We start from the raw sequence: 27,385 nt of genomic DNA, 5'->3' as shown, positions 1-27,385 counted from the left end.
CTCAACATTTGCTGCAACATGGACGGCACTGGAGGAGATAATGCTAAGTGAAATAAGTCAAGCAGAGAAAGACAATCATCATATGATTTCTCTCATCTATGGAACATAAGAACTAGGAAGATCGGTAGGGGAAGAAAGGGATAAAGAAAGGGGGGGTAATCAGAAGGGGGAATGAAGCATGAGAGACTATGGACTCTGAGAAATGAACTGAGGGCTTCAGAGGGGAGGGGGGTGGGGGAGTGGGATATACTGGTGATGGGTAGTAAGGAGGGCACATATTGCATGGTGCACTGGGTGTTATACACAACTAATGAATCATCAAACTTTACATCAGAAACCAGGGATGTACTGTATGGTGACTAACATAATATAATAAAAAAAAACATTAAAATAAAAAAAAAGAAGAGCTGTAGTCAACCTAATTAGACATTTTTAAAAAAATCATATGTCACTCTTGGACATAAAAAGAAATACATGAACAAAAACACATAAAAAGAAATGGATAAGCCAAATCAATTGCTTGAGGTCTTTAACACTTCCTCACATTCAGAGTCCAACTCTTCTGGGTCATTCTTCTACTCAGAGTGGTTTATGGCCAGGTTTTATTCACCTAACATCATCCTCTGTGACATCAAGAGCAAAAGAGCATAAATGATGATAGGTCTTTTTTTTTTTTTTAACTTGTTTAATTTGAAAAAATTAGAAAGTCATCAGTTTGAAAGTAGAGCAGCTAATACACTGGGGGCAACAAACTAAAATAATCCAAATGTCTAACAATAACTCGGTTATAAAAGTATAATTTACAACATCACGTATCTCAGAAAAATAAATAAAAACATGAAATGTCTTTCCTTCTAGATCACAGTTTTCTCCTCAGAAAGAAAACAAAAAGGATGGGGCGCCTGGGTGGCGCAGCGGTTGGGCGTCTGCCTTCGGCTCAGGGCGTGATCCCGGAGTTCTGGGTTCGAGCCCCACATCAGGCTCCTCCACTAAGAGCCTGCTTCTTCCTCTCCCACTCCCCCTGCTTGTGTTCCCTCTCGCGCTGGCTGTCTCTCTCTGTCAAATAAATAAATAAAATCTTTAAAAAAAAAAAAAAGAAAACAAAAAGGTAACTAATGATTGGATTAAAATCAAACATAACTGTTACTCATCTCAGCAACAGCTAAATAAAGGACCCACACAGCACAATGCCAGCACATAGCTAGCAGTCTCAAAATGTTAAGTGTGCTAGTTACAAGAGCTTGGATCCATAATTAAACTATTCTGGGACTCAGTTTCCCCTTCTGTAAATGTAGGTGGTAGGATTCAGTGAGTTTTAGGGTATTTCTGTTGTCGAACGTTCTTCGTCTATATAAATGTTCATGCAACTTTAATTCACCATCTTGTTTGGTCACTGAACACTGCCCCTTTTTTAATAACATCTGGCAGTGAAGCACGTTGTTGCAGACAATTTGTAGATTTTTAAATGCCCGGGGGCAATACCCTTTGCATTTCTAAAGTTAATTGCTTCCGTATCAGGAGACTATTTTTCTTTCCCAATAAATGAAAATATATCCAGGTAGATCCCAAACAGAGACATGATTTTTTTTTTCTATTGTAAATGCAGCTTCTGTAGCATTATTTGCCTAAGAATTTCATTAGATTTGGAGGAAAATCACACCTTGTAGGACTGGATTGTAGCATGTGTTGATTGTAATCAAAGGTCTCAAGCCTCCCGGCATCCAATAATGTTTTTATTTGTTTCTAAAAGAGTAAAAATTTACTTTAAAAAAAAAAAGCAAAGTAAAAGCCCAAGGAAACCACAAAGTAAGGCTCTGCTCCGACTAAATTCATGTGGAATGAAAACTGCGCCAAAGAAAGGAAAGCGTTCACATGAACAGGAAATCCCCCTTATGGAAAGGAGGGTCAGTACTCAACTGGAAACTAATATAAAGTTAGAGAAAAATACTGGGGAATGTTTCTGCTGTGAGTGAAGACTGCTCCAGTTTACTTGAGGGTTTGTTTTCAAACAGTCATTTCCTGGAACCTCTAGGCTATGTGGGGTCAGATCCAATCAACAATTTATAAAACCCTTAGCACTTCCTGATTTCAAAACTTACTCCAAAACTACAGCAACCAAAACAGTGTGGTACTGGCATAAGGACAGACATATAGACCAACAAATAGAATAAAAAGCCCACAAATAAACCCATGCAAAAATGGCAAACTGATTTTCAACAAGAGTACCAGGACTATTCAATGAACAAAGGACAGTCTTTTCAACAAATGGTGTTAGGAAAATTGGATCGCCACATGCAAAAGAAAGGGTTGGTGCTTACCTTATGCCACATACAAAAATTAACTCAGAAAGGATTAAAGACCTAAGCATAAGAGCTAAAATCATAAAACTCTTCGAAGAAAATACAAATTAGATCTGGTAGTGAGTTCTTGGATATAACACCAAAAGCACCGGCAACAACAGAAAAAAATTAATGGGACTACATCAAAATTAAGAACATCTGTGCCTCAAAGGACACAAACCATAGAGTGTAAAGGCAACCCAGAGAATGGGAGAAAATATTTGCAAATCATATAGCGAATAAGGGATTAATATCCAAAATATAGAGAGAGCTCCTATAACTCAGTAACAAAAACAAACAACTGGATTTAAAAATGGACAAAGAACTTGAATAAATATTTCTCCAAAGAAGATATACAAATAGCCAACACACAGATGAAAAGAGACTCAACCTCACTATCTTTAACAAAATGCAAATCAAAACGACAATGGGATACCACGTCACACACATTAGGATGACTCCTATCAAAAGACCAAAACAACGAGTGTTAGTCAGGATGTGTAGAAACTGGAACCCTTGTGAACTGTTGGTGGAAATGTAAAGTGATGCAAGCTGCTGTGGAAAACAGCAGAGCAATTCCCCAAAAGATTAAAAGTAGAATCACTATATGATCCAGTAATTCCAATTCTGGGTATACTCCCAAAGAATGAAAACAAGGTCTCAATGAAGCATAAGAGACTATGGACTCTGAGAAACAAACTGAGGGCTTCAGAGGGGAGGGCGTGGGGGAATGGGATAGACCGGTGATGGGTAGTAAGGAAGGCACGTATTGCATGGTGCACTGGGTGTTAAATGCAACTAATGAATTATCGAACTTTACACCAAAAACCAGGGATGTACTGTATGGTGACTAACATAATATAATAAAAACACATTAAAAAAATTTAAAAAATGTAAATGCAAAGACAAAAAAAAACACACACACACAAAGAGATCTGAATACTCCAGTTCACAGCAGCATTATATACAGCTGCCAACAGGTGAATCCAAGTGCCCATCGACAGATGAATGGATCAATAAAATGTAGTATGTATACACAAGGGAATATAATTCAGCCTTAAAAAGGGAGGGCTTTTTTTTTTAAGATTTTATTTATTTATTTGACAGGACAGCCAGTGAGATAGGGAACAGAAGCAGGGGGAGTGGGAGAGGAAGAAGCAGGCTTCCAGCAGAGCAGAGAGCCCAATGTGGGGCTCAATCCCAGGACCCTGGGATCATGCCCTGAGTCAAAGGCAGACGCTTAACGACTAAGCCACCCAGGTGCCCCAAGGGAGGGCATTTTAACACACACTACAACATGGTTGAATCTTGAGGACATGCTAAGTGAAATAAGACAATCACAAGACAAATACTCTATGATTCCACTTCGGTGAGGAACATAGAGTAGTCTAAAACACAGAGACAGAAAGTAGGATGGTGCTTGCCAGGAGCTGGGGAGAGGAGGTGGGGAGCTAGTGTTTAAGGAGTACAGTTTCAGTTTCAGAAGGTGAAGAGAGTTCTGTGGTGATGATGGTTGTAAAGCAATATGAATGCTCTTAATGCCACTGAAACACACACTTAGAAATGGTAAAGACGGTAAATTATGTTATATTTTACCACTATTAAAAATAATAAAAAAGAGGGGTGTCTGCGTGGCTCTGTTGGTGAAGCATCCAACTCTTGATCTCAAGTCAGGCCTTGACCTCAGAGTTGTGAATTCAAGCCACACACTGGGCTCCATTCTGGGCGTGGAGCCTACTTTAAAAAAAAATGATAATAATAAAAACTATAACCCATATTTTAATTGAAATTATTTGTTAAGAAAAGATGAGAATTTGGGGGGTGAGGAGTTAAGATGGTGGAGGAGTAGGGGACCCTGTTTCTCTGGTCCCTGGATTACAGCTAGATAGTTATAAAATCATTCTGAACGCCTGAGAAATCTATCAGAGATCTGAGAAAACAAACGCTGCAAGTCTAGCACCAGAAAAGTGACCACCGTTGGGAAGGTAGGCGTGGAGACATGAATCCAGGGCTATATATCTGAGGATATGCCCGGGGCAGGGGCTACTTAAAGTATTACAAGCAGTGGGGTACAAAATCAGAACTTTTAGAAGTCCTCTATAGTGGGGGATGTCCCTGGCTTAAACATACTCAAGTGGCGAAGTGGGGTGGAATCCCAGGTGGGACAGCATGGTCTCAGGATCCCTGGGGTCACAAGAAGAATGTGGCGGGGGTGGGGGGACCGAGTGCAATAGAGTTCCCACGCACAAGAGTAGGGAAGCTGGCTGAGAACAGCAGTCTAGGTGCCAGCTTTCTGCTCAGTGTTGCCATAAACTGCGAGCCCATACGTGTTTGGGTGACCACTCTCTGGACAGGGGCCCAACAAGCGGCAGAACCACAGTATGATCCCCTCCCTCCCCGGGGTGGAGCAGCACAGTCCATGCCACAGGAGTCTGTAAAGTTTGGAGACTCAAAACTGGTCGTGTGCTTGAGATGAAAACATTCAGTCACAAGCCAGGTGAACACAGAGTTCTGATGGAAACTGGGGAGACAAGAGTGGTTAAGGGCGCACTCAAGAATGGGGGATGTGAACTTTCAGCTCCAGGCCATAATCATCCTGCCTGTCAGTGCTGAAAGCAGTCAGGGAGAAAAACAGCACCACCTGGTGCAATCTGGAGCTGCTTACACAGAGCCCTGACCCTCTGCTCACCGGAGGTGCATTTCCACTAGGGCAAGTCCACCTGAGAATCAGTGCAACAGGCCCCTTGTCCAGAAGACCAGCACAAACAACTCGCTCACACCAAGTTTACTGGTCATAGAGGGGTGCAAAGCTTCAGCTCTTGGGGAAAACAGTATATAGCCTTCTTTGTATTTTTATTCCTTAGTCTTTTAGTATTATTTTCTCAATTATTTTATTTTTTCAATTCTTTTTTATTCTTATTTGATTTTTATATATAGTTTATGTATATACATACATATTATATAAACATATATATTATATATATATAATTTTATATATACTTTATGTATATACATATATACCTTATATATATGCTTCCTCTCATTGTATTTTATTTTCAAATACACACACACACACACACACACACACACACACGTTTTTCTTTCTTTCTTACTTTGGGATCTAGTTTCTTTTAACAAGCAGATGAAAACACACCAGGATCTAGTGCTTCTTTGTTGTTGTTGGGTTTTTTTCTGTTTTTGTTGTTGTTTTCTTTTTTTTTCTTCTTTTCTTTTCTGAATAAAATAACAAAATGGAGAAATTCACCCAAAAAGAAAGAACAGGAGGTAGTACTCATTGCCAGGGATTTAATCAATATGGATATAAGTAAGATGTCTTAACTAGAATTTAAAGCAATGATTATAAAGATTCTAGCTGGGCTAGAAAAAAGCATAGAAGACACTAGAGAATCCCTTACTATAGAAATAAAAGAACTAAAATCTAGTCAGGCCAAAATTAAAAGTGCTATTACTGAGATGCAGTCCCAAGTGAAGGCCATAAAAATGAAAATGAACAAATAAGAAGAGTGAATCAGTGATACAGAAGATAAAATGATGGATAATAAGGAAGCTGAAAAGAAGAGGGAAAGAAACCTAGTAGATCACAAAAGTAGACTTAGGGAACCGAGTGATTCCATAAAGCGAAATAATATCCATATTATAGGAGTCCCAGATGATGAGGAGCAAGAGAAAGGGAGAGAGTGGCAGGGGTTTATTTGGACAAATTATAGCTGAGGATTTCCCTAATCTGGGGAAGAAAACAGGCATTCAAGTCTAGGAGGCACAGAGAGCCCACCTCTAAATCAACAGAAATAGATCAACACCTCAACATATTATAGCAACACCTCAACATGTTATAGCATATAATGAAAGCAGCTTGGGACAAGAGGTCCTTAAATACAAGGTAGACACATAAGGCTGGCAGCAGACCTGTCCACAGAGACCTGGCAGGCCAGAAAGGACGCATGGTATATTCAATGAGCTAAATGGGGAAAATATGCAGCCAAGAATACTTTATCCAGCAAGGCTGTCACTCAGAATAGGAGAGATCAAGAGATTCCAGGACAAGCAAAAACTAAAGGAATTTGTGAACACCAAACCAGCCCTGCAAGAAATACTAAAGGGGATACTTTACAGAGGGACCCTGAAAGTAAAAAACACCAGAAATGAACAGAGACAATCGATAGGAACAGTGACTTTACAGGGAATACCATGGAACTAAATTCATACCTTTCAATAATTATTCTGAATATAAGGGGACTAAATACTCCAATCAAAAGACACAAGGTATCAGATGGGATAAAAAACCAAGACTCATCAATATGCTGCTTATAAGAGAGTCATTTTAGACTGAAAGACACCTCCAGATTGAAAGTGAGGGGGCGGAGAACCACTTCTCATGCTAATGGACACCAGAAGAAAACTGGAGTAGCCATCCTTATATCAAACAAACTAGAGTTTAAACCAAAGACTTTACTAAGAGATGAAGAAGGATACTATATCATAATAAAGGGGTCTATCCAATAAGAATATCTAACAATCATAAATATTTATTCCCCTAATGTAGGAGTAACCAAATATATAAACCAATTAATAACAAAATTAAAGAAACTCATCGATAATAATACATTAGGGGACTTTAACACCCCACTCACAGGAATGGACAGATCATCTAAGCAGACGATCAACAAGGAAACAAGGGTTTTGAATGACACACTGGATCAGATGGACTTAACAGATATATTCAGAGCATTTCACCCTAAAGCGGCAGAATACACATTCTTTTCTAGTGCACATGGAACATTCTCCAGAATAGATCATATACTGGGTCACAAATCAGCTCTCAACCAGTACCAAAAGACTGAGAACATACTATGCATATTTTCAGACCACAGTGTTATGAAACTTGAAGTCAACCACAAAAAGAAATTTGGAAGGACCACAAATACATGGAGGTTAAAGAGCATCCTACTAAAGAATGAATGGGTCAAACAGGAAATTAAAAAAGAATTTAAAAAATACATGGAAGCAAGTGAAAATGAAAATATGACAGTTCAAAACTTTTGGGATGCAGCAAAGGTGGTGCTAAGACAGAAGTATATAGCAATACAGGCCTTCAAGAAGCAAGAAAAGTCTCAAATACACAACCTAACTTTACACCTAAAGGAGCTGGCAAAAGAGCAGCAAATAAAGCCTAAGTCCAGCAAGTGAAGGGAAATCATAAAGATTAGAGCAGAAATTAATAACATAGAAATTTTTTAAAAAATCAACAGAACAGATAAAAGAAACTAGGAGCTGGTTCTTTGAAAGAATTAATAAGATTGATAAACCCCTAGCCAGACTTACCAAAAGGAAAAGAAAAAGGACCCAAATAAATAAAATCATGAATGAAAGAGATTACACCCAACACTGAAGAAATGAACAATTACAAGAGAATATTATGAGCAATTATATGCCAACAAATTAGGCAATCTGGAAGAAATGGATAAATTCCTAGAAACAAATAAACTACCAAAACTGAAACAGGAAGAAATGGAAAACCTGAACAGACCCATAACCAGTAAAGAAATTGAATCAGTAATCAAAAATCTCCCAACAAACAAGAATCCAGGGCTGGGTGGCTTCCTAGGGGAATTCTACCAAACATTTAAAGAAGAATTAATACCTATTCTTCTGAAACTGTTCCAAAAAATAGAAATGGAAGGAAAACTTCCAAATGCATTCTATGAGGCCAACATTACCTTAATCCTAAAACCAGACAAAGACCCCACCAAAAGGAGAATTACAGATCAACATGCCTGATGAATATGGATGCAAAAATTCTCACCAAGATACTAGCTAATTGGATCCAACAGTACATTAAAAGGATTATTCACCATGACTGAGTGGAATTTATTCCTGGGTTGCAGGGGTGGTTCAACATTCAAAAATTAATCAATGTGACACACCACATTAATAAAAGAAAGGATGAGAACCATATGATCCTCTCAATAGATGCAGAAAAAGCATTTGACAAAATACAGCAACTTTCTTATTAAAAACAACAACAACAACCCTCAGCCATGTAGGGATAGAGGGAACATACCTCAACATCATAAAAGCCATATATGAAAGACCCACAATGGGGAAAAACTGACAGCTTTTCCCTTAAGGTCAGGAATACAACAGGTATGTCCACTCTCACCACTGCTCTTCAACATAGTACTGGAAGTCCTAGTCTCAGCAATCAGACAACAACAAAAAATAAATAAAAGGCATTCAAATCGGCAAAGAAGAAGTCAAACTTTCACTCTTGACAGACGACATGATACTCTATGGAGAAAACCCCAAAATTGCTAGAATTGATAAAGAAATTCAGCAAAGTTGGAGGACATAAAATCAATGCACAGAATTCAGTTGCATTTCTATACACAAACAATGAGGCAGAATAAAGAGAAATGAAGGAATTGATCCCATTTACAACTGCACCAAAAACCATAGGATACCTAGGAATAAGCCTAACCAAAGAGGATCTATACTCTGAAAACTACAGAAGTGTATGAAAAATATTGAGGAAGACATAAAGATATGAAAAAACAGGGCACCTGGACACCTGGGTGGTTCAGTCCATTAAGTATCTGCCTTTGGCTCAGGTCATGATCTCAGCGTCCTGGGATTGAGCCCTGCATCAGGCTCCCTGCTCAGTGGGGAGTCTGCTTCTCCCTCTCCCGCTGCCCCTCCCCCCCACTTGTGCTTTCCTCTCTCTCTCTGTCTCAAGTAAACAAATAGAATCTTTAAAAAAATGAATGAAAAAACATCCCATGCTCGTGGACTAGAAGAACAAATATTGTTAAAATGTCTTTGGTACCCAAAGCAATCTACATATTCAATGCAATCCCTATCAAAATACCATCAGCATTTTTCACAGAGCTGAAACAAACAATCCTAAAATTTGTATGGAACCACAAAAGACCCCAAATAGCCAAAGTAATGTTGAAAAAGAAAACCAAAGCTGGAGGCATTATAATTCTGGACTTCAAGCTCTATTACAAAGCTGTAATCATCAAGACAGTATGGTACTGGCACAAAAACAGACACATAATTCAATGGAACAGAATAGAGAACCCAGAAAGGGTCCCTCTACTCTATGGTCAGCTCATCTTCAACAAAGCAGGGAAAGAATACGCAATGGAAAAAAGACAGTCTCTCTGAAAGCCACATGCAGAATGAAACTGGACCACTTTCTTACACTATACGTAAAAATTAACTCAAAGTGGATGGAAGACCTAAATGTGAGACAGGAATCCATCAAAATCCCAGAGGAGAACACAGGCAGCAACTTCTTTGACCTTGGCCGTAGCAACTTCTTGCTAGACACATCTCTAGAGGCAAGGGAAACAAAAGCAAAAATGAACTATTGGGACTTCATCAAGATGAAAGCTTTTGCACAGCAATGGAAATAATCAACAAAACTAAAAGGCAACCTATGGAATGGGAGAAGATATTTGCAAATGCTTTATCAGATAAAGGGCTAGCATCCAAAATCTATACAAACTTATCAAACTCAACACCCAAAAATAAAAAATCCAGTCAAGAAATGGGTAAAAGACATGAACAGATGTATCTCCAAAGAAGACATACAAATGGCCAACTGGCACATGAAAAAATGCTCAATATCACTCAGCATCAGAGAAATACAAATCAAAACCACAATGAGATACCACCTCACACCAGTCAGAATCACTAAAATTAACAACTCAGGAAACAACAGATGTTGGTGAGGATGCAGAGAAAGGGGAACCCTCTTACACCGTTGGTGGGACCGAGAGCTGGTACAGCCACTCTGGAAAACAGTGTGGAGGTTCCTCAAAAAGGTAAAAATAGAGCTACCCTACAACCCAGCAATTGCACTACCGGGTATTTACCCCAAAGATACATATGTAGCGAAAAGAAGGGCACATGCACCCCAATGTTCATGGCAGCAATGTCCACAATCGCCAAACTGTGGAAGGAGCTGAGATGTCCTTCAACAGATGAATGGATAAAGATGTGGTCCATATCTACAATGGAATATTACTCAGCCATCAGCAAGGATGAATACCCACCATTTGCATCGACATGGATGGAACTGGAGGGGATTATGCTAAGTGAAAGAAGTCAAGAGAGAAAGACAATTATCATATGGTTTCACTCATATGTGGAACATAAGGAATAGTGCAGAGGACCACAGGGGAAGGGAGGGAAAACTGAATGGGAAGAAATCAGAGAGGGAGAGAAACCACTGGAGACTCTTGACTCTTAGAGACAAACAGAGTTGTGGAAGGGAGGTGGGTGGGAGGATGGGGGAACAGGGTGATGGGCATTAAGGAGGGGACATAATGTGATAAGCACTGGGTGTTACATGCCACTAATGAATCACTGGACATTACATCAAAAATTAATGGTGTACTATATGTTGGCTAATTGATTTCAAATAAAATAAAGAAAAATATCATGCAGTGTGTAAAAATAAAATAATAAAATAAATTCAAAATAATATATAACTCATACTACATTATGTACATATAATTTAAAAAGGCATAAATTTAGTTTTACATAATACTCACAGTCATGCCCTTGCTTTCCGCTGACCAGCACCAGTCTCCATGATCTTGGGGGGTTCTTTCAATCTAACCCTGGGGTTCTGTAGAATAACTATCCTCATACACCAGCAGGATTTGGAGGCCTCTGCAGGTTCACCTCTTTTTCCTCCCAGAGAACTGGTTAAGGCAAAGCTCCAGTTCCTGAACTCAGCTTACACAGTGCATCTAACCCGACTCGGGTGTCAGATCTCCCTCCCTGACCCCAGCCACCAAGCATAGTTCACTGAAGCAGGAATGGGAGCCTGGAGATTGCTTGAGCAGATAGGGCCATAGCTCAGCACAAGGCACTCCACCAGCCCTGACTTAGGTTTCCAAAGGAAGTCAGATAGGAATGTGGACTGGGCACATTGTATTTTTCTTGGAGCAGTAAGTGATAAAAGCAATATTTTTGTAACTGGAGAAGAAGTGGGGAAAAGATCAAGAGCCAGACACTGCAAAGGATGGAAGAGGAATATTTATTCGGGAAAAGCCGTGATTTCCCCTCGTCTTCTGCCTCTGTAGCACACAAAGGAATCAAAAATGCCTACAGAAAATCATTCTAATATTTTATTTTTACACACTCAATGACGTCATTTTTAAGTGACTGTGATGACAGTCACTGTATTATTAGGAATTCTGAGGTCTTGTTACTCATCTCCCAAACACAGTCTATCTGGCCTCTAGCACACCCTACACCAGCAGGAGGCGAAGCTGCGGCCCATCCAGCACCCACGTCTCAGGAGGCCCTGGCACCTAACAGCACCATCAGGAGATCACTGAGACCAGCCACAGACGTGGAATGGACAGCTCATCTCTAAATCAATGGTCAAGAACCACCAGTCTGCTCGCCCACTTCTTTAAGCCATCAGCGACCATGCTGGGCATTCACCCACTCCTGAGAGGGTGCTGAGGGCTCCCTGTCCTGGCGGAACAGGGCAGGGGAAAGGCGATCCCAATCAGGCACTTTGCGCAGTTAATGATTTACTACTGATAATGCCTCTTCGGATTGGGTGCATTGGTCACCATTCCTGGATATATCCTCTTATGGGTTGTGTCCCCTCCTCCACCTCACTGAAAAGATCTATGAGAGTCCTAATCCCCAGTACACAGAATGTGCCCATATCTGGAAATAGGGTCTATGCAGATTCAGTCAAGATGAAATTATGAGAGGGTCTCTCGTTGGGTGACAGGTGTGCCTACAAACAGGGACACCTGATCAGGCGACTCTGCAGGAAGGGAAGGCGACCTAAAGACACAGGGGAGAGGGTCCTGTGAGGATGCCGGCAGAGATGGCAGAGACCAGAGGCCCCTAGGTCTGCAGGCCAAGGAACGCTTGAGGCTATCAGAAGCTGGGAGAGGCAAGGAGGGAACAGTTCCTTCCCTGCCTCCTTCAGAGGGAGCGTGCTACTGCCAGCTGACACCTGGCTTTCAGACTTCTGGCCTCCAGAACTAGGAGCCAAGTCACTTCTGTTGTTCTAAGCCACTTGGTCTGTGCTACTGGGTTAGGGCAGCCCTAGCAAACTAATACACCTTCATTGTTCTGCGTGGACATATCTGTAAAGATATTACAGGGTAGGGGCTAAGAGCGTAGTTTCCTGGTGTTCGACAGACCTGGTTTGAATTGCAGTTCTTCCATTGTGTGCTTTGTGACCACAGACAAGTTACTTAACCTCTCTGTACCTAAGTTTCTACAATATGAAAAAAAAGAGACAAATTAAAACTATTTCATGGATACCAAGGGAATGATACATGAAGTGATCACCTCACAGGCTAGTTAAGATTCTGAAATGAGGTCAGCATGTGTGAGCTGAGCACAGGGTCAGCCACATGCTGGGCACTCCATACCCTCAGCTCATGTAATTATTAATGGGACCTTGGAGCTCCTGTTAGTGGAAGCTTACATCTCGTGCAACGTGAGCTCTGCAGGGCTCCAGGCCTGGCTTTGGGGTGCATGACCCATGTTCAGAAGGGCTCCATTCTTAGTTTAATGCTCTGCTGATACCTCCTTAAAATTATTCATCATTTTTAAACAAGGGGCTCCCATTTTCATTGGCACTAAATCCACAAGTTACGTAGCTGGTCGCGCCTAGCTCCACCAGCCAGGCACATGGATTGAAAACCAGCACTTGCAGGAGCAATGTCTCCTCAGAAGGGACTCTCGGGAGTCCGGCCCCTTTGCTAGCTTCAGCGCATTACTGTCCCCTAGTGCCATCCCTCAGAGGTGGGTTACATTTACACTTCCAAATTTTTTATCTCACACTTAATTGGAATACGCCATGTACTTAAAAAAAAAAATCTCCCTTGCAGAATTTTTTCTTGGGGTTTGAGGAAAAGGATAAAGAGGAAGGACTTTCGTAGCCCATCTCCCTCCTGATTCTTCCATGGGAGCCCTGAGACCTTGCGCTGTGGAACTGAGCATGACATGTGTCCTGCTGGAACTCAGCACAAGGCACACTCTTCTTTTTAGCCCAGAGGGATATTTTAGCCTCTTTAGCCATGCTGCCCAAGGCTTCAGGCATCTTTCTGCCTTCAATGTGGCATTCAACAAATATTTATTAACAAGTTTCTATGCCAGCACTATTCTAGGTGCTGAGGAGGCAACATGGGACAAAACAGACAAAACCTTGACTTTCCTAACCTATGTCATGAGAAAATAAATGCTTGATGAAAAATTAGGCAGGGCATGGAGTGGGTCAGGAGGGTGGAACAGAGATTTGCTATTTTAAATGAGGTGCTCAGGGCCACCTTCTCTCAGGACGTTCGGGAGAGACCAGAAGGAAGTGAGGAGCCAGTCACGTGGGTATGAGGAAGGGGCACATCCTAGGGCAAGGAAGAGCACCAATGTTTCGTGCTTTGGGGCCGAGGTGGGGCAGTGTATGTGGACACAGGTGCAGGCCTGGTGGTAGATTTAAGTCGGGAGTGATGGAAGTTCTTCGGACTCATTCTAGTTTCTCGGTGAAATAAGAAGCAAGGTCATCAACTGAGAACAAGGAGGGTTTGGGAGGCCGAGAAGGGAGGAATCCAAGTGAAATAATAATCCAAGTCACCTTTTTTTTCAAAGCCTATTAGTGGTTGTGAAATTGATTTAGAAGGTTGCCATTGGAACATTTTAAGTAAATGAAACAGGATAGGATCAGAGGGAAAGGGAAATATCATAGTAAGTGGTAGTTCCCCAAACTTTGTATCACTCCTATATATTTGGATGTGATTAAAAAAAAAAAAAGTTTGTCTAAGACTGATCTGAGCAGGAGAGTGGATGGGTTGAGAAAAACGGAGCATCCACATCCATGTCCCCCTGCCTGGTGTGGGCACGGACTAGGGAAGGTTTAGGCAGGGGAGTCTCCTGAGAGAGGGGGCAAACAAAGGTATATGCAAAGGAAGGGTTCTAATCCCTGACCATGGAATCCATGCTGGGAAGGAGGCAGATGCAGACATGAGCAGATAAGGGACAGTGACCAGGATGTTTGTGCTTGAACCAAAGCAACTCTGCAAGATTTCCTAATTTCTCCTCAAGAATGAGGGGAAGGTCGGGGCGCCTGGGTGGCTCAGTCGTTAAGCGTCTACTTTCAGCTCAGGGCATGATCCCAGGGTCCTGGGATCGAGCCCCACATCAGGCTCTTCCGCTGGGAGCCTGCTTCTTCCTCTCCCACTCCCCCTGCTTGTGTTCCTTCTCTTGCTGGCTGTCTCTCTCTCTGTCAAATAAATAAATAAAACCTTAAAAAAAAAAAAGAATGAGGGGAAGGCAAACTGTGTTCCCTCACCAACGTTCATTTGCAGAGATTTTCTGTCGAATGGTTTATCAGAAAATGTTTTACCAGTCAGAAGGCGCTCTCCTTGCTTCTATCAGGCCTTTCGTATGGTGTACAAAAATGTCTGAAGTCAAATGGTAATGTATTTTGGTCAGTCTTCCCAGCATTCAGCAGAAGAAAATTTCCCTCAAAGGCAGTTTTGTTACATTAAGTAATACTAAATCATACTGTTGTAAGGTACCTTCGGTTCAATCAGCCTGTGATTTTTATCACTAGTGGTTTTTATTACTATTTCTAGAATGATTTTTATTTTATAATACCATCATAATCCTTGAGAACTATGATGTCTTGGTTCTTATACCAGGCTCTTTTCCTCTCTGGAACAATTGAGTACAGCTTTCCCTGAAGCCTTTCACAACTTCCTTGAATCGTCTTTCATGGGACGCATAAAGAATTCCTCCATACTAAAGGCCAACTAAGACTCACAAGTTTACATGGATTCATGGTAAAATGGTAACTAAAATGTTATACTTTTGTGCTATTCATTTCCTTTCATCCTTAGAGCTGATCATTTTTTCCTCTTGCAATTACGATTTTAGTGGTTTCTTGATTCTTTTTTTTTTTTAAGATTTTATTTTGAGAGAGAGAAAGAGAGTGAGAGAGAGATCATGAGCAGAGGGGAGGGGCAGAGGGAGGGGGAGCAGACTCCCTGCTGAGCAGAGAGCTTGCTGGCAGCACTTGATCCCAGGACCCTGAGATCATGACCTGAGCCAAAGGCAGACACTTAATTGACTGGCCCACCCAGGCACCCTGGTTTCTTGATTCTTACACTAAATGAAAAATGTCTTAGAAAAAAACTAGGGATTGATTTCTACCTTATATCAATTGTCCAAATCACATCTTATCATGATATATCTCTTGAGATCCTGAAGCACGATGCTTAAAATCTCAACAGATTCCACAGGGTCCTGCCACGTTATTCTGACTCCTCTGTCTCAACCATTATTGCAGGTGCTACATGCTCAGAAGAGCAGATGCATGGAGTTCCTCCTGGTGGGACATCAATGGGTAGGATCTGCATGTTAGATTGCAACCCCCGGTAACAGTGTGCTTCTTCTCTGAGACTGCCTGTGATTGGCTAGTTTGAAACAAATCACATATCCCCTGTCTTATGCCCTGCACCCACCAGAAATGGGAGAAAAGGATGACAGTGGTCATGGGGCAGAAAGGATGGAGGCAGTCGGTGCATATGCTCTCAGATGCTTACATGTATTCATGGAGCAAGAATTTGACAAATGACTGGCTTGGACAGTGAGGGTGTAGGTTGCCATTTCCTGACATGACTAAGAAATTCTCCTTCAGATCTAAACGTTCTCTGGTTTCCTAGACCCATGGCTCTCGATGTCCTCCATCCTACACCTCACCAGTCTTCAAGGAACCGGGAGCCAATGATCATAGACACAATGAACTAACTATGTCCAACAAGGACATTTACATAGTTACAGGCATCCTGTGATTACACTGAATGTTTCCAGTATGATCTGAGGACATAAATGTCTGCAGTAAAACTGGAAAATAAACACAGCTAGGAAGCGTTGAAGATGGTGGGTGGCCATTGTACCCACTCACGGGCCATGGAGGCATAAGCCTCAAGGCAGAGGGTTAGTAAAGAACTCTTGCTCCTCATACCATCACAAGAAATGAAGGGGGCTAATTTTTCCCAACCGTCTGCCCTCCCCTGGCTGTGAGGTTGAGAACAAGCATCCCAGGTAGGGACAGATGCTGCCAGTGGTCTGCCCATGTCCCCTCAGATCCCTCTACCATTTTCCCTCCGTAGGCCAGCACCCATTTCTGTGGGAGGATGGCTTCAGGCTGATGGGACCTGCTCTGCCTGCATGCAGAGAGAGCTGAAGTGTGAGGGGCAGCCCTTGGCCAAAGACTGATACAGGGGTGGAACTCCTCCAGTCAGCTGGCCTCTAATCTAGCCACTCTAGTGGGCCCTGCCCAGTCTCCAGAACTTTCCCGTGAAGACCTCCCCTTATTTCCTGTGAGACAAAGGAAGCTGAGATTCTCTTTAAATCAAAAATAGGCCACAATTCCCAGCAGAGCCTGAGCATGGTTTTGTGAAAAGACTATGTATATGATAGGCTTCCCTCTCAGACTCCCCCCGTCTCTCCAGTCTGATTCTTTCGGACATGACACTGTCCTAAACTGTCCTCCACAGGTCCACACCCCCTCTAACCTCCCTGCCTAGGCTGAAGCCATGAGAGGGTTGAGGTCACACCTTCCCTCTCTCCACACTCCCCAGAGCCAAGCAGGAGCCATAACGATCAAGAGGGCTCTTTCTCCAAATGCACCTCCCTCCTCTTGATTCTCATTCTTTGCACGTGACACTCCTCTACCTAAAACCCACTGGTTACTAGCCATCACCAAATAACCCACCTGTCAGAGCTAATGTCTTCCACTGTGAATCCTTTCCTGACACCCAGGACAGGAAAAAGTGCCCCTTCTATAAGCAAAAATAGCATGCTTGAATAGAAAGAGGTCACTGTGCCCTGTCCTGGGCCCCGCTCTGTGATATGACTCCAACCCTGGTAGGAAATTCAGTGAAAATGCAGTTTAAGAGAAAGGGATCGCCCAAGACAACATTACAGTATAGGTTACTTGTATTGTTTACAATACCTTATGGCCCAAGGTCACACTGTACACTATTTAGGGAAAGACATTAGCTGAATATATTAGACATAACTGGGGTATGAGATGTGCCTACAGAGATGCCTACAGAGAAAGACTGTGTGTAATACCAAGTATGTGTTAAGTCTGTGTCAGGACAGGAATCACAGAATACAGAGAGAGTGGGCAGGGGGCCCCAAGGACAGATGGCCAAGGGAGGGCTCCCACCCTGGGGGAGGGACAAGGAGCTGTCAGGTCTGACTGCAACTTCATACATCAGACCTCATCCTGGTGAGGGGTGAGAAGCTTTGAGGAAAGCACCCTTCATCAACCTTGTGGGGCCCTTCCTGTCTGCTCATTTCATTGGTTCCTCCCTCCCTCCCTACCTCTGCTCCTTTGCTCAGAAGCCATAAAATGGGGGTGGAGTCTCCTTCCTTCAGGGCGCTGATCCAGAGGAGCCTCTGAAATACACCCCCCACCACCCCTGTGTTTGCTTAATAAAGACCTGATAAAAATTTAAAAAGACAGAGCATCTGTCTTTGTTCTCATTCAGACCCCTAAACTGCCAGGGGAAAACAATCACAAAGGAAAATAACAAAGCGTTTTAATTAGGAGTTTTCGGGGTCAAATTTGGCCCAAGTCTGTCTCCTGAGTCAAGCACTAACGACACTGCCCTGTCCTCACTAGCATCTCTAAGCATCCCCTGATAGGCTGGAGGGCCGGCCCATGAGCCAGGAATTATAGAGGGACACCTGCACTGGTCAGATCTCAGATCCCAAAGGAACCACAGAGTCCCAGAAGTCAGCCAGGACCCAGCACCTGCCAGCAGGGCGGAAACAGGAAGCCAGTGTGGCGTGAATATGCACAGCCAATGCCTACAGGTTGCATTCAGTTTGCAATTTACTAGAAGAGGAGCAAAAACGATCCAAGTCTTCCCAAATCAGTGTCCAGGCTTAGTATAATTCCAGACAAACCCCACAGAACAAAATTTTACTGGAAGAATTAATGGTGAACAATGCCAAGAGAATTTGGAAAAAATAGAAAGACAGATAAAGGTGTGGTAAGTGGAGAAGGACTTGGCTGCCAAACAGCACGGATTATAGAGACAGGGAGAGGTGGACCTATTTCCCAAATGATGCTCGGTAAACTGCTGGGGAAAAAAGAGCTCAGTTGATTCTTACTTCATAAACCGCATGCCAGATGATTACAGAAATCTGTAAAATGAAGACCATAGAAGTTAGAAAGAAATATAAAAGGTTAGTCGTTTGAGAATGCAGAAAGGATTTCTGGGTGCAAGAGCCATTAAAGGAATCCGAAGAAAAAGTCCAAGCACTTGACTTTACAAAAGACTGAAGGTTTTAGTAGGACAAAAAGGCATGAACACTCTGCAGTTGGACAAAAAAAGTCTGGATAGTGAGATGAGGGGTGTTGTTTAGATGCCACGGCACCCCCACACACCATGTTGAAGTGATAAAACCTAGACTGGTCTTCCAAGACACAGCAGCTGGTTTCATCCCTCTCAGAGGTGCGACATCTTGGCTCATTTCCAGACACTCAAAGGTTCATGGGCAATCCCACCATGAAGGTGCCCTTTGCTTACCACACAGAGAAATACCTGCCTCCATTCATTTTTAAGTATTCTTGTAATCAAACCAGAGTTAAATGCAAGGGGACGTTCGCTATTTGGGGGGGGGGACACCTCTGGTGATTTCATCAATTAAAAAATGTCTTATAAAGCAAATAAAGTTCATTTCACCCCCTATTTAAACTAGCTAAGTGGATTTTGGTACTTTGTGTTTCTGACCTAGAACACAATATCGTAAATGTGAAAATCAAAGTGTCCATTTATGTCATTTATTCTGTTAATGTGCTCAATTAAAAGAGTTAATTCATTAAAAATTGTAAAATACAAATGTTTCCACCAAGTTTGATTTATGAATGCTCACCTTTGAGAATTCAGGGGAGTGAGGGATTATAGGTTAATATCTCCATTTACTATCATTTGACCACATGTCATGATCAAATAAAAATGAGAAATAAGCTCACAGCAGTAATTAAAATACCTCCTGAGTTTATTTCTCATTTGGACACTAATGAAGGTCCGTAACATCATCTGAATCACTCTTACAGATGATTTCAAAATACAAATTGGAGTAGCTTTATAACCTTTCCTACAACTTTTGGAGGAATTTCAAGTTACTCGGGGGGAGGGGCGGGGGAGGTCCTTGCCACCAAAGATTCTTGATCAGAATGAGACGTGTCCCACAGGACGGATTATCTATAGCCTCACCCACACAACCCCTTTGCCATATCCAACTTTATTTTCTGACAGTCTTCTACAAAATGACTGTTTAGGCTTTTGCCAAACCATTAGCAAGTTCAAAACCTGTTTCTACCAAAAAAAGCAATGTTAATGCATCATGCATTTATTCGATATAATAATGCCTTTGAGTTGGTTTGCTAGTGACTACATCAACTTGTGTGGTTCTAGTCACACTCTCAGCTGACACTCCACACTTCTCAGGGATGATATTAAAAATACTTAAAGAGGCAGCCCACGGAATGGGAGAAGATATTTGCAAATGACACTACAGATAAAAGCCTGGTATCCAAGATCTACAAAGAACTTCTCAAACTCAATACACGAGAAACAAATAAACAAATCATAAAATGGGCAGAAGAGATGAATAGACACTTTTCCAATGGAGACATACAAATGGCTAACAGACACATGAAAAAATGTTCAAAATCATTAGCCATCAGGGAAATTCAAATCAAAACCACACTGAGATACCACCTTAACCCAGTCAGAATGGCAAAAATTGACAAGGCAAGAAACAGTTGTTGGAGAGGATGTGGAGAAAGGGGATCCCTCCTACATTGTTGGTGGGAATGCCAGTTGGTACAGCCACTCTGGAAAACAGTGTGGAGGTCCCTTAAAAAGTTAAAAACTGAGCTACCCTATGACCCAGCCATTGCACTACTGGGTATTTACCCCAAAGATACAGACGTAGTGAAGAGAAGGGCCATATGCACCCCAATGTTCATAGCAGCATTGTCCACAATAGCTAAATCGTGGAAGGAACCAAGATGCCCTTCAAGAGATGACTGGATTAAGAAGTTGTGGTCCATATCTACAACAGAATATTACTCAGCTATCAAAAAGAACGATTTCTCAACATTTGCTGCAACATGGACGGCACTGGAGGAGATAATGCTAAGTGAAATAAGTCAAGCAGAGAAAGACAATTATATGGTTTCTCTCATCTATGGAACATAAGAACTAGGAAGATTGGTAGGAGAAGAAAGGGATAAAGAAAGGGGGGGTAATCAGAAGGGGGAATGAAGCATGAGAGACTATGGACTCTGGGAAACAAACTGAGGGCTTCAGAGGGGAGGGGGTGGGGGAATGGGATAGACTGGTGATGGGTCGTAAGGAGGGCACTTATTGCATGGTACTGGGTGTTATACGCAACTAATGAATCATTGAACTTTACATCAAAAACCAGGGACCTACTGTACGGAGACTAACATAATAAAAAATATTATTATAATAAAAAAATAAAATAAAAAAATAAAAAATAATAAAAATAAAAATAAAAATACTTAATGGCACAGGATAGACGGGGCCCTAATCAATCATAACAGATGCCGGCCACAAACTCGCAGGTTGAAAACTCCAGATTGGCGGGCTCACTGGTGCAGGTTCTTCCTCTTCGTCCCCACCACTGACTTCACCAACTCCATCCCTGCTCCTGGATGTGGGCTTCCCAGTTCAGCTTTGACCCCTTTCTGCCGGGCCTGTGGTCCCTCCGTGGGTTAATTCATCAGCTCCTGTGTTCCAGTCCCCACCCTGCCCCAAGGACTCTGTGTCTCCAGTTGCTTATTGAAAATTTCTATCTGGCTACCATCCAGGACTTTTGTAGGGGCCAAGGGAGGCCACCCCAAGATGGGCCACCAGGCATGAAGATTATTTTGACTCAAAGCAATCAAAACCCTGCCGATTTGGGAAAAGCTCTTTACCTCCCCCTCAACTGCCTGCAGGTACCAAGAGGAGAGCTATTACCAGAGATGCCTCTGTACCTAAGAAACTCACCTGCATAATAGGGCAACCTCAGACTCCTATCCCTCGCCTTGGCCTCCTGTTGCCTGTCTTGGGAATTTCATGTCTGTGTGGATTCCCCATACATATGTAATTAAATTTGATTTTTCTCCTGTTAATCTGGCTCACAAGAACCCCGTCTATTTGATTCTTCTAGAAGGACTTGGAAGGGCAGGGGAAATTCTTTCTCTGCAACACTTTCAAACTCAAAAAAAAAAAAAAAAAATCACACTACTGCCCTCCCACTTTTTTCCTTGACCCCAAATGCAGGAGGGCACGCGCGTGCGCACAAACAACCCCCCCATAGGTCCATTTTTCTCAAAACACGCCTTTCCTTGACTTCTGTGATACCACTCTAATCAATACAGATCTATACAGGTCCCAGAGACTATTTCCTTTCCATGCTTTGGAAGCATCTGTGAAACAAAGCTTGAGATAAATTCACTCAGCACTGGAGATCCTTGAACGTCTGCTTTTGGCCGTGCCCCCTCTGATGATGGTGTCACCTTTCCCAAGGCTCTCTGCTGGTGCTGCTAGCCCACCACTCCCCCCACCCCCCAAACCCTGAAATAGGAACTCTGGCTTCCCCGTTCACCTTCTCCCTTCAGTGCAAACGAGGCTGAACATCCAGGGTTACCCATCTGTGGAAAGTGCGGAATTGTTGGCCACTGGCGAACTCTTTCTTAGCAACTCCAGATTTCAAACAGTGGGTGCTTGTGAGCGGGGCTCCCATCGGCAGTCCTCTGTTCCCAATCCAGCAGCTACCGTTTCCTGAGTAAATGTAGACTTCCTACAGAATCCGCACCGCCAGCTCCCAAGGAAAGAGGAAGTGAGACAACTGAAAACCCCGGGTGCGCCTTCCCACTCAGTGGAGGTGATCAAGCAAGAGGTGTCTCAGCTCCAGATCCCTACGCTGCCATTCCACACACAAGTGGTGTTGGAGGCACGCTCCAGGAAAGCTGGTTGACATCTGTCGGCTTCTAAGCAGCGTGAAGACAACGCTCCCCGGAGCCTGTTTGCATTTCTACTGGACTCCTTCGGTTCCCTCCGATCTGACCAAACCCTGGAGAACTGACTCTGTTAATCAGGCACACAGCAGCTGCAAAGGAACACCTTACAAGATGGGGGAGGGGTGGATTTCTGTGCCTTTTCATTTCCGGAATATAGATGTCTTGCTATCGGAAGCACCAACGCTCCTTGGAAACTGCCTGGATGTCAGACGGTGAACTAAAAAAGCATTTGCGGCGAACTAAACATTTTCCAAAGTGGACTCCTTGGAACACTGGATCCTAAAGATGCTTCATGCGAAAGAGTGTGCTGTGGCCAAATGAAATTGGCAAACGGTCCATATTATGGCGTCATCCTAAAAAGTCCCAGAGCACACTATAATAAAGGCACTAAAAAGTCCTGCAGAGGAAACCCTGCTTAACAGTAGCATTTCTTTTTCTAATGCTTTCTATCACTGTAACTCTTTAGGAATTCTTTTTTTTTTTTTTTTAAGAGAGAAAGCACACAACCAGGGATGGGCATCGGGAGAGGGAGAGAGAATCTTAAGCACCCCCAGTGCAGAGCCCCACTTGGGGCTCATGACCTGAGATCATAATCTGAGCTGAAATCAAGAGTCATACACTTAACCAACTGAGCCACACAGGCGTCTGTCTGTCTGTCTATCTATCTATCAATCATAATTCTTTAGTAAAGTTGTACCCTAAAGCACAACTTGGTTAAATTCTCTAGACGGACACTGTCTGGGGTGTACCGCTGAGCGCAACTACCTCTAGCAAGTCAGCTGTGGTTCAGTGAGATGCCTTCTGGGCCTGGAGCCCTGGTCCTAGCTTTGGTGCTTTGACCTCTCCAGGCCTCTGTTTTCTCACCTAACAAATGGAATTAATAGTACTATGGTGAAAAACAAATGAGGTGTTATCTGTAAAAGCATTTCACAATGCGCTATAAAAGTATGATCAATCTGCTAAGGACGGACTTTGTCCTGTGCATTTACCAAGGGATACTTTCGTTCATTCTTTTCAATGCCCACTCCTCAGTGTTGGAGGCAGGGAGGAGCTAGGACCTGGCTTTTGACCCTGTTCACAGTGGGCAAGTGGGGTCCCCTGCATACTGCTCATAAGTGATACAAAAGGAATTGTTGTGGCACTGAGGGGGTGTCTTATCAGGGAAAGGAGGAGGGATGTCAGGAAACCTTCCCAGCTGAAACCATTAGAATCTTGAAAGATCGTTGGCTGGATGTGCACAGGATATGGGACATAATACCGGATGACATAACGTAGGGAGCATGTGAAGACTGGGCCCCATTAAGGCTGGCCTCCCAGTGCTGCATGGCCTCACACAGAAGAGAAATAAACTATCTGTCTCCTCCACGCAGAGCATGAGGATTCAGCCCAGTAAAGAGGTTGATTCTGGAGAACTGAACTCCTCTTTGAGGTGGGTAGTGGCCCTTGACTTTGGAGAAGGGGAGGAGAAGCCTTAAGTGGGGATAGAAGGGCTGATGGGAAGCTCTCTCTAGCAAACAAGCACATACCAGAGCCCTGGAGGGAGTCAAGCTCCTCCCAGCTGCCCCTTCCAGGGGGTCAAGTGTGGATTATTTTAGGTCTCCTCTGCTTAGCTAACCTGTCTGCAGAATGCTGCCAGACAAAGGAGGTCCTGGTAGTAGGTGCCCTACTCTCAGGTCCTCAGCCTCCAACTGCTGAGAGCAGTCCCTAAACCCTGCAATTCCTGTCAACCACCAGGGAGCATTCTTCTCTAGTCCGGAATGCAAGGGCCCCTTACTGTTCAGGCCCCACCCAATCCCTGGCCCCCTGATGCCCTCTAGGGAGCTATTGCAGTATCCTAGCACAGGGAATTCAAGGGTGTTCTAGAAACATACTGGAACCTGAGGCCAAAAGGAAAATGCATACATGTCTGCACACCTATCAAAATATTCGCCCATATTTGAACTAGGTAAAAAGTTAATAAAAAGTTGTACAGTCAAAAAAAACAAAAAAAAAAGACTATATATAAAGCCAGCATTGCCTCATCAGCTGCAGGCCATTGTCAACCCTCATTAACCCCCAGGTGGAGACCAGACCAACTGAGGGTGATTGGAAACCACTGTCCCTATTGCACAATAATGCAGGGGCATAACAAAACCTTTCTTTATTTAGAATGTTGATATTTTGTTCATCGTGGATTTTTTACATTGAATTTTAATTTTTTTAAATACTGCCTTAAAATACCATGTTAATTACTGAGTACTGCCAAGTGTTTATTTTTGCTCAACATTGACAAAGTCCTGTTGCTGGAAGAGTGCTCTGAGGTTTCCTTATTGATGACAGCACGTTCCTAAGAAACCCCAGTGTTCGGGAAACCATCAGGCCTGCAAGAAAGTGCGGCTCCACTGTATGCCCGGGTTGGATGCAGCCTCCTCTGCTGAATTAGGAAAACCCAAAGGATTTGAGATCTCTGCAAAGAAAGGCGCCTCTTAGGGCCCAAGGGGCCGGGTCTTGCCCTGTACTTCTTGGCAACAAATCACAGGCTTTAAATCAGAATTCTGCAAATCCTGAGGTCCCCCGACCGTGGAGGGGGGCGAGTGATGGGTGGGTGGACGCCTCGCGGGTCGAAGCCGAGGCCAAGGGTGGAGGCCGAGCCCAGAAGGGGGTGGGGAGGCCTGAGTATGGGAAAGTGGCCCCATCCCTTCCCGGCAGGAACCCCGGGCTCCTCCTCCTCCTGCTGTGCAGCCATCAATCCCCGCGACAGCCCAGCGCCCCCAGGTCGGACTCACGTACTCTCCTGCGGGGTCTTCTGCCCGGGGAGGAGGAAGCCTCGGACCTGGGCGTCTGCCCGGTGCAAGGACAGGGCGCACGGACCGGGGCGGAGCTGGGCACCCGGGCTGTGCGACCCCCGGTCGGGCCCGCGCTCCCAGGCACGAGGCGCACTTGACACCCCATAGGTGGCCCCCACAGGTAGAACTCGACAAAAGTCCCTCCGCCCACCTCCCGCGCGCACTCACACACCCGGCACCTGGAGCCACCGCGCCCGCACCCTCTCGCTGCCCCTCACCCCATCCCCTCAGAGGTCGGATAAGGATACTCCCTGACCCTGCCGAGACCAGCGGTCGTCCCGCGGCGCCGGAAGGTCACCCTGCCCCAGTCCAGGAGTCCCACTCCCCGGCGCCCCCTCCCCCACCCGTCCCCACAGCCCCCCGAAGACACTCTCTCGCTCTCTCCCTTCGGGTCCCCTCCGAAGGAGAAGACGGTGCGAGCAGCAGCACCCCGCGCCTCGAACCCCACACAGCCCCCGCCCGCGCCCCAGAACCTCCCCGGGTGCTGGGTGCAGACACCAGGGGTGGGGTCTCCGCGGCCGCCGCCCCTTACCTCGTGCAGGCCCTCCCCGCAGGTCTCGGAGGCGGGGGCGAGCGGTAGCCCCGCGAACTAGCGCGGGGCTGGGTTTCCCTGCAGGGGCGGAGCGGGAGGAGGAAGAGGAGCTGGGGAGGGAAGGGGGAGGGGAGGGACGGGCTTTGTGTCTGCCTCCGGCCCTCCCTCGGCTCCGGCGCTGGCCATCCCCCTCCCCCAAACACCCTCCGGAGCCCGGGGAGGGGACGGGGCGGGGGTGAGCGAGGGGGCGAGAAAGGCGCCTGCGCGACCCGGGGTCCAGCCGCTCCCTCCCCACGTGCGGTCCCCACTCCGCCCCTCGGGACGTGCAGCCTAGGCGCCTGCGGGTGACCAGGAACCCTGGCTGCAACCAGGCGAAGCCCGGACTGAGAGAGTTGATCTAACCCAGAGCAAACTTGGCTGGAGCAGCTCGCGACGCGACTCGGCGCCGCCGCCCGACTCTTCTTCGCTCCCCGGGGAGGACCCGAGTTTTGTTCTCTGAGATTCTGCTCTGTCTCCTTTCTTTGCACTCACTGCTGAACGGGAAAATTGCGCGCACACCTCTCCTCCCGGCCAGCCCCGCCGCCTGGCTGCACACCCAGCGATCAGCCGCAGGGGCTGGGAAGTCCCTGCCAGGGAGGTCCCGGGTGGGCTTCGGCCCTTTGTTTGGGATCAAGGCGCTCCAGGGCCGGGGGTGGGGGGGGGTGGGGGGGTGCTGCTGGGCTCTCGCTGGGGGATGTTGTGCTGCATCCCCGCTGGGAAGCGGGCTGCTGGGGTTGATTTCTGCCTGTGCTGAACTGCCCAGCCCCGCCCGGACCCCAGGGAGCCAGAGCAGCTGGGAGGCAGGATGTGGTTTTGCTCAGTTCAGAGCCACCCTTACAAAGCCTAGGTGATGAGGGAGCAGAAGTCAAGCTGAGGACAAAGCACAAGCTGACATCCTGCAACCCCCCTCCCCTCAGGTGGGATACCTGTGACAGTCCCCAAGCACTCTTGGCTGCCCTCGAATTAAGGAAAGGAAAAACAAATGGTTAACTGGTAAAGATCACAGTCCAGCAGGACTTGAGTCTCCATCTGTTTGCCCATGTGTTAGTGATATACAAGGAAAAAGCATTCTTATCCATAGCCTAATTTTCATAGACCCCATAACCCAACTTCCTGGAGCCCTAACATCACCCTCCCCTCCATAGTGATGTGGAAAACAATGGCAGAAGGGAGAGTAAAATTAAATTCCTTAATGACCAGCAGCCCCAGTCAAGGACCTGAGATAGTCAGAGTGTAACACACGTCCAGGAAGCTCCCGACTGTCTTAATGTTAGTGCATTACTAGCAGAAGAAACAACTTTAGCCTGACAATGGCCAGGCCTCCAGCATCCAGCGAGTCTTCTTTAGTATATAAAAGTCCTTTTGGACACCTTCCTTTGTCCTTACCTCCCCCACTCCCAAGTATGTAATCAGCCATTCCTCACAACCCCGGTGCAGCAGCTCTCTCTGACCAGCAGTCCCGTCCCCGTGCTTTAATAAAATCATCTTTTTGCACCAAAGATGTCTCAAGAATTCTTTC

General features: G+C 44.7%; 1 protein-coding gene across 3 annotated transcripts in view; it reads right to left on the bottom strand.

The window, feature by feature from the left end:
- Positions 1–25,994, bottom strand: part of RIN2 (Ras and Rab interactor 2) — a 239,755-nt gene extending 213,761 nt beyond the window's left edge. For all 3 annotated transcript variants that reach the window (XM_045809820.2, XM_045809811.2, XM_045809827.2), the window contains exon 1: positions 25,828–25,994. The gene's annotated coding sequence lies outside the window, so the exon portion shown is untranslated. The remainder of the gene's footprint in view (positions 1–25,827) is intronic.
- Positions 25,995–27,385: the final 1,391 nt, after the last annotated feature.

This window comes from Ursus americanus, chromosome 22 (genome assembly GCF_024610735.1).
Source record: "Ursus americanus isolate L20-20 chromosome 22, mUrsAme1.1.p, whole genome shotgun sequence".
NCBI classification, from domain to species: Eukaryota; Metazoa; Chordata; class Mammalia; order Carnivora; family Ursidae; genus Ursus; species Ursus americanus.
This window is presented reverse-complemented; position numbering and strand designations above follow the sequence as displayed.